General features: G+C 28.8%; 1 long non-coding RNA gene across 1 annotated transcript; it reads right to left on the reverse strand.

Annotated features, from left to right (window-relative positions):
• Positions 1-386: 386 nt before the first annotated feature.
• On the reverse strand, positions 387-2,276 carry LOC105119198 (uncharacterized). Its single transcript, XR_841095.1, has 2 exons — positions 2,019-2,276; positions 387-682 (listed from the first exon to the last, which is right to left on the reverse strand). It is a non-coding gene; the product is annotated as an uncharacterized LOC105119198 (long non-coding RNA).
• Positions 2,277-7,093: the final 4,817 nt, after the last annotated feature.

Genomic DNA, 7,093 nt, shown 5'->3' on the forward strand with positions numbered 1-7,093 from the left:
TATACTAAACATATAACATTTATTAAATCCTTCTGTTTAAATTTGTGATTAAATTTGTGATGACTATTAGTAGGATAGGAATGCAAACTCATATTTATATATGTATATTTTTAATATGAACTTCTAGTCATGCAAACATAATATCATCTATTAATGTAAGATTTATTTTTAAATAAAATGTTAATTGTGATTGATATATAAATTGTATCTTAATGATATGAGGGAACATGTTCGCCAATTACCGATACGATATGTGTCAAGTACAAAAAAAATAAAATTATCATTGTTTTGGGTTTGAAAAGCCTGGTTGTTACATAAATTGTGATCAATACAAACATAACTTAGATATTCTATAAACATATTTTATTTTGGAAACAACATCAATAAATAGTCAATAAAATTATGAGTATATCAAATTGATATCTGAACAACGAAAATATTATACCACTGGCTTTGTTACAAGTTAGCATAAATGCTTATCTAAATGTTAGATTACTAAGAAAAATCTCCATTTTCTTCATTCTAGTTCAAAATTTTTTACCACGGCATGACTGAAAAAATCAACAATATCTAATTGATCTATAGATAGATATGCATGAGACCATGTCATTTTCTTCACCTAGATGATTGCAGGATCATTGTGCGCAGGTGTTGCAGTCTGAACAGGTGGAGAAGACTTGACCTGCAAATCCAGTAACCAAATGCACCAAAGAAGAAAAAAGAAATGTTAAGCTATTGTAACTCCTTAAATATTCAATATGATCCTCTGAAACTCAATTACTGAAGAATGCCTTTATGTTTATGCATGCTGATATACGGAAAAGCTTTAATATTAATTAGCTGAAACTGACTACGCATGACATGTCCATAGCAATATTGTCAAAAAATTTAGGGGCAATTAATTTATGATATCATACACCAAACGTTTTTGCCAGCAAAGAGGCAGGTGCTTCACATGCATATAATTCCATGTACAGGTCAGGCCAGCATGGTTGGTGAATTCATTACCTAATTCAATCCAAGCACATATTGACCAGACTTAACCAAGAACTTAATGATAAGTGTAAATTAAAGAGAAAACACAGAAAAAAAATACATAACCTTGCGACTACCAACAGCTAGCAAGGTTTTGCTTGCCCAATGAGTAGGGAGCAGAGTGTCAAAAAACCCATCCATGACAAACAAACCTTCTATCTGTGGCTAAAAAACTCCAACTTGTACTTCTCATGGCAGACCATCTATACAATGCTAAAATATGTAGTTGATTAATGGTCAATCTTCTGAACATGGTGCAGGAATGACCATAAACAACAGCTTTGAACTTACATACCATACAACAAAATGCAAGAAATGTGAAATATTTATTGTGTAACCTATTACTCGCATGAAAACTATAGACTCCATTGCTCCTCACTTGCCATCGCCCATGCAATCATGACAGAGTCAAGATTCGGACAACACCTTTAGAGCAAGATAAGCTTTTTCTAGTTGTTCAGTTTGGTAAATTTATTTATTGTCTTCTACAAATTTAAGTTTTGCTTGGTAATTTGAAATAGAAAAAATTACATTGCTTCTCTGTTTTTACACTCTCTGTTCTCTCACAATTTACATATCCACAGTCTCTAAATTGAGCAACACCTTCTCCTACAAAAATCACCCTCAAGTTTTCAAATAGCCTAAACCAAGAAGAGCTTCACAGATCTATAGCAACTCTATCAACTTTTGAAATTTTAATGGATTTAAATCAGCTCATTTTATTACTCAAACGAAGTAGAATAATTGGAACGATTAACAAAGGAAAAGACCTGCAAACAAGTAGAATTACTGGAACGAACTCAACAAAGGATCAAACTCAAGCAATTAAAAGTAATTGTCTCTGATGATTGGTGACCATCTCTGTGTCACACACTCAAGTAAGGAGAGAAAAGAAGGAGAAAGCAAGGACTGGGATAAAGAACAATCAAGGCTAAAAATCCCTTTCCAGTAAGAAAAATTGAATATAAGCAATTAAATATTACCTGTTGATAAATAGTGATTCAGTGAAGACTGAAAAGGATGTCGTTGATGATGGGAAAAACAAGGAAAGCGTTGTTGATGAAGAGTGAAGATTGAAGAGAAAGCTGTTGAAGTGTTGAAGAAGGGATAAAAAGGAAAATGTTGTTGATGAAAAGGAAGTCGTCGATCTCATGTTTGGTGGTTAATTGTTGAATCATCTGAGAGCCTGAGACTGAGAGAAGGAGATTAGGGTAAATGTTGCATATGTATGCATTGTAGCTAATGTTGATGTGGAGTGCTAGAAGCTTGAAATATGCATGCGATTTTTTTTTTGTTAAAATCTTAAAAATGGTTTCAAACTCTTGATCTTGATTTCACCTTATTTTACCAATTTTACTTGATATTAATTTGATTTTATTTTTAAAATAATTTTGTATATTAATATATATTAACATATAAAATTATATAATTTTATAAGTTAATTTACGAATTTAACAATCTTAGACCAAATTATAGTATTAATTAAGATTAAAAATTAATTTTGGTTAAAATTAATTAAGTGAAAAGATTTAATTAAATTTTTAAGAGGTTAAATTAATTTTATTAGAAATTTAATTTGTAAAAAAATAAATTTAAAAATCTAATTTGAATTTATTTAAAAAGATTGAAATATTAAAGAATCAAATTTAATTATTATAAAGTCAATTAGTTTAAATTAGAGATATAATTATAAAAAAATTAAAATTTTTAAGTTATTTAAGAATTAAATTAAAAAAACTTAAGACCAAATACTTTTAAGTAAAAGGACCATGAATTAATGTTTCAAAGAGTGTAATTTAAAGAATTTAAAGTTTAAAGGTGAAGAAACTCAAGACTAAAAATATTTATACAAAGGTGAGTAAAAGTTTAGAGATTAAATAATAAGAAAATTAAAAATTTTCATGATGAAGTCAAAGAGGCGCTTGCATTCAGGGTCTCACATTGACGTAACCAGTGACCTAATTGAAAGAAATCAGGAGAAATCCATCAAAATTAAAAGGAATCGACCCATTTCGAAGAAAATACAAAACGGTGCTGTTTTGGCACAACTGTTCACTTTCTTCTTCATTCTTCCAGCAAAGGCTAGTTGTGGCTTTACTTTGTAGAGTTATTTAATACATGTTCTCTCTACCAAATGGGACAAAAAAACACACCATCACCACCTGACATTGTACTTCCAGACCAACCTAATAATCGTCGGTTTGGCGCTCCTAAGACCGCAGCCATACTGGTCCAAAGTAAGTGACCTGACCAGCTGTCAACAGCAGGGTCTGAATTAGGTACACTTTTTTGTTCTTTCAACAATGGCTGGGATTAACTAGGATTAATCCCAGAGGTTTTAATGGTTGAGATTTGGCTCCAAATAGGAGCCAGTACATCTCCCTCATCCCCTATGCATAAGTTTCTCTCTTGGCCAAAATACGCCCCTTTTTGCACCAGTTTTTCTCTTGGCCAAGAAAGCAAAAAGAAAACCACGACCTCTAATGACTCTCCTGGCCATTTTGTTTTCCTCTCATCATCAACCAATGTTATTTCTTCTCCTTCTCCACCGTGCAACATATCATTTACGGCGAACCTCTATTGCTGCCTCTTCCTTAAGTCCAATAACGCCAATGTCCAATAATGCCAACTAACCTGCTTCTCCTCTCCCTCTTGCTCTTTTCTCTTTGTTGTTGCAGGACGCGAATTATTTCACGTCAACCCTCAGCTCAGCCCCATCCCAAAAAAAAAAGAAAAAAAGAGGGAGACTTTGGGCCTTCAATCAACCCAACCAGCTAGGTTGAGCTGGTGCCTCGGCCAATCATCCTAGCCACTATACTAAGGCTGTATTTGATAGATACACTGTTATATCTTTCCCTTTATTTTTATTTTATTATAATATCTAACCCAATAGCCTCTTAAGAAATCTTAGAAAATTTTGAAAAAATCTTGAGATCATTTTGAATTTATTTCTGGATTCCTCATATATTTTTCCAATCAATTTACTTAATATTGGGATCAAAATCTCAAAAATTCCAAAAACTTTCTAAAAATTCCTCATTTAAAAAATACAAAAATATATTTTATTTAAAAAATTATATTTTCATCATATTTTAAAAAATAAAATAAAAAATTGATCAATACATCTCTTAACAAGTTTGCGATTATTTATTAAGATTTAGTTAAAATTTCAAATAAAAACCTTTTTTTTATTAGTCTTTAGGATAGTAGTTAGGTTCTAACATGATAAGATAAAAATCTTTTTATCAAGAAGAACTTTTTTCAATCTTAGACAAATATTTATAGGTTTTAGAATGACTAGGTTTTAATCTAATGAGATAAGAATCTTCTTACTGAAAAGAATATTTCTCAAACCTTAAATAGACTAATTAATATAAATATAACTTAGAATAAACAATAAAGCAATTTATCATAAGTAAGGTACACTAGAATAATACATCTTCCCCTTACATAATTATTACCATTATCCAAACTCTTACATACCATTGGGTTTTTTGATGACTATAATATTAAGTAACGATTTTTTTTTTACTAATAAATAATAAAAATTCCTATTTTTTCTATTGACATATATCATAATAATTCTGATATGTAAGGATGATTGTCATGGCGCAACATATATACGACATTAATTTTAAAGTTTTAATTATATTGTTTTAATATGTAATAATTTATTTGGTTTCTCGCAATTGTTTGTTAAATATCAAACATATATAAACATAAAAAGACATTAACCAAAATTTCAAACTTTTAGGTATTATTTCAAGAAATTAAAAAAATAATTAAAAATAGAGTTAGGTGAGAATGCAAAAATAATGATAATGATAATTATTATTGTTATTAAATTTTTACAAATCTTATATTCATATTCTAAACATATAGACTGAGAATATAATTAAAAAAATATATAAATATATGAGATTATAAATATTAATATTATTATTGTCATTGTTGAAGTTTATATATCTTAAATTCTCAATCTAAACATTTGTCCGAAGAAAAAGGATAAGTAATTTTATACTTAATGTTTAATGACGGCGTCTATGATCTTTGGAACAGGCCTTCAACTTCAATCAATTTTCAAATATTTAATTTCCAAGATTTGACTGTAATACATCACAAAATGAATAAGATTTTCTCAATTTGAAGGGTTGTTTCTAAAGTGCCCATCGAATTTCTAATTGGTACTATACAATCTATTTTAATTGATTCTATTACATTGTAATATCATAGGAACTGTCAGAAAATAATTACAGAATGACACATTATCAAACATTGGCATGAATTTTAGGAAGATCTATAGTATGAATACCCTTGTTTATTCCATTTTCCAGTAGCATGACAAAAAAAAATTTATATTTCAATATATTGTTTTCTAAATTAATGTTCCAGTATCTTTTAATCATTTTTCTCCGCTTCCTCTTTTTTTTTTTGGAACGAAAATAGATACCATAAAACAAATTAATATTTTCTTTATAAAAAAGACTATTTTCCAATAATATGATTCAAATGATTAATTTCTTTCTACCTCTTATTATCTTTGTAATATCTTCGAGCAAAAGTATTAATAAACTCATTAATGGAAAGAAAAAGATTAATTAATTCAACCAAATATTTTTTTTCCTGATATATTCATCTTTATATTTTTTTTTTCTAAAAGAGTTCAATTTCTTTTGTACTTCCTAAAATACTCATTCAGGTATGAAATCATGAGTTTACCCATAAATTAACTAATTTTATGTGACTAATATTATTTTTATTTTAATCTTAATATTTTTTTAAAAAATATGACTTCACAACCTAGAAGTATGATATTCTTAGTTCTGTCTCTTCAGATTCTAAAGTTCAGAGAGGATTTTTTGAACAATCAGTATTCCTTTTATATATTGCATGTGCACATTCCACCTATTTAAAAATATGAAAGTAATCTTTTTTTATATTTTGTACTTTACCAAACTTGGGCGGTCCATATATATTTGTTCAAATTCACTGTCTTCCAATCGCATAAGAAGGCCACAATGCCTTCCAACTTCTTTTATAACTAGAATGTAGACAAATAGATCATGCGACTCGTTAACATACATGCATTTTGGGAGTTAATATTATATACATTTTAGGGATGACATAGTGATTCTATCCTTATAAAAATACGTGCATGTGTCTCATAGCACCGCAGACAATTATAGCTTTATTGGACTGAGCATTCATATCATTATGGTCTGATCCGTCGTTCTTTCTATTTATTCACAATTATTGTATCTCAACCTTCCAAAGGTGATGTAATTGGTCGGCCGGTGAATATAAGAAATTAATACAATTCAAGTTATCTTCCTTTTTCATCTCATGTTCCGATATTTAAAATCCAGCTTCGACTTCCCTGCCCCAAAATATTTTAAAAAAAGAATTTTATCATTATTTTATAATTATTATTTTAATTTAAAAATGACTCTATTCATTTAAAAACATAATCCATTACAATTAATATATACAAGAAATCAAATAATAAAAGGAATGGACCTATAAAATCTATATTTCAACAGTAAAAAAATCTCAATGACAAGAATACAATTTAAATATATCATGTGATGTTTTGAAATAGATCACAACTTCTAACAATTCTTACAAGTTTTGTAGAATGTATGTGAGTCTTTAAGTATAGTGGGATAGTAAAATCTACTTTGTAAGATTTTTGCAGTTGTCTTTCTTGATGAGAAATGATCCCTATACACCTTAGAATGAAAAAATTTAATGACACTACTTACCTTATTATCAGGAATGCATCTTCAAAATATTTGATTAGGATAATATTTTAATAAATAAGGGTCATCCCAATAAAAGTTCTTCACTTCGTTCAAGAACTTTCTTTTATCTTGGGTATTCCAATAAGCTAGCAGTTGTCCTAAAATAAGAAAATTAACAATATTAGCACACTAAGGCATTATAGAGACAAAAAGTAAAGATTCATTGAAAAAGTAGTCATCAATTGGTGTGATGTTAGTTTTCGAATCTGTTGTCAATCTTGACAAGTGATCTGCGACAACATTTTCGCTGCCTTTCT

This window comes from Populus euphratica, unplaced genomic scaffold (genome assembly GCF_000495115.2).
Source record: "Populus euphratica unplaced genomic scaffold, PopEup_1.0 scaffold2626.1, whole genome shotgun sequence".
NCBI lineage: Eukaryota > Viridiplantae > Streptophyta > Magnoliopsida > Malpighiales > Salicaceae > Populus > Populus euphratica.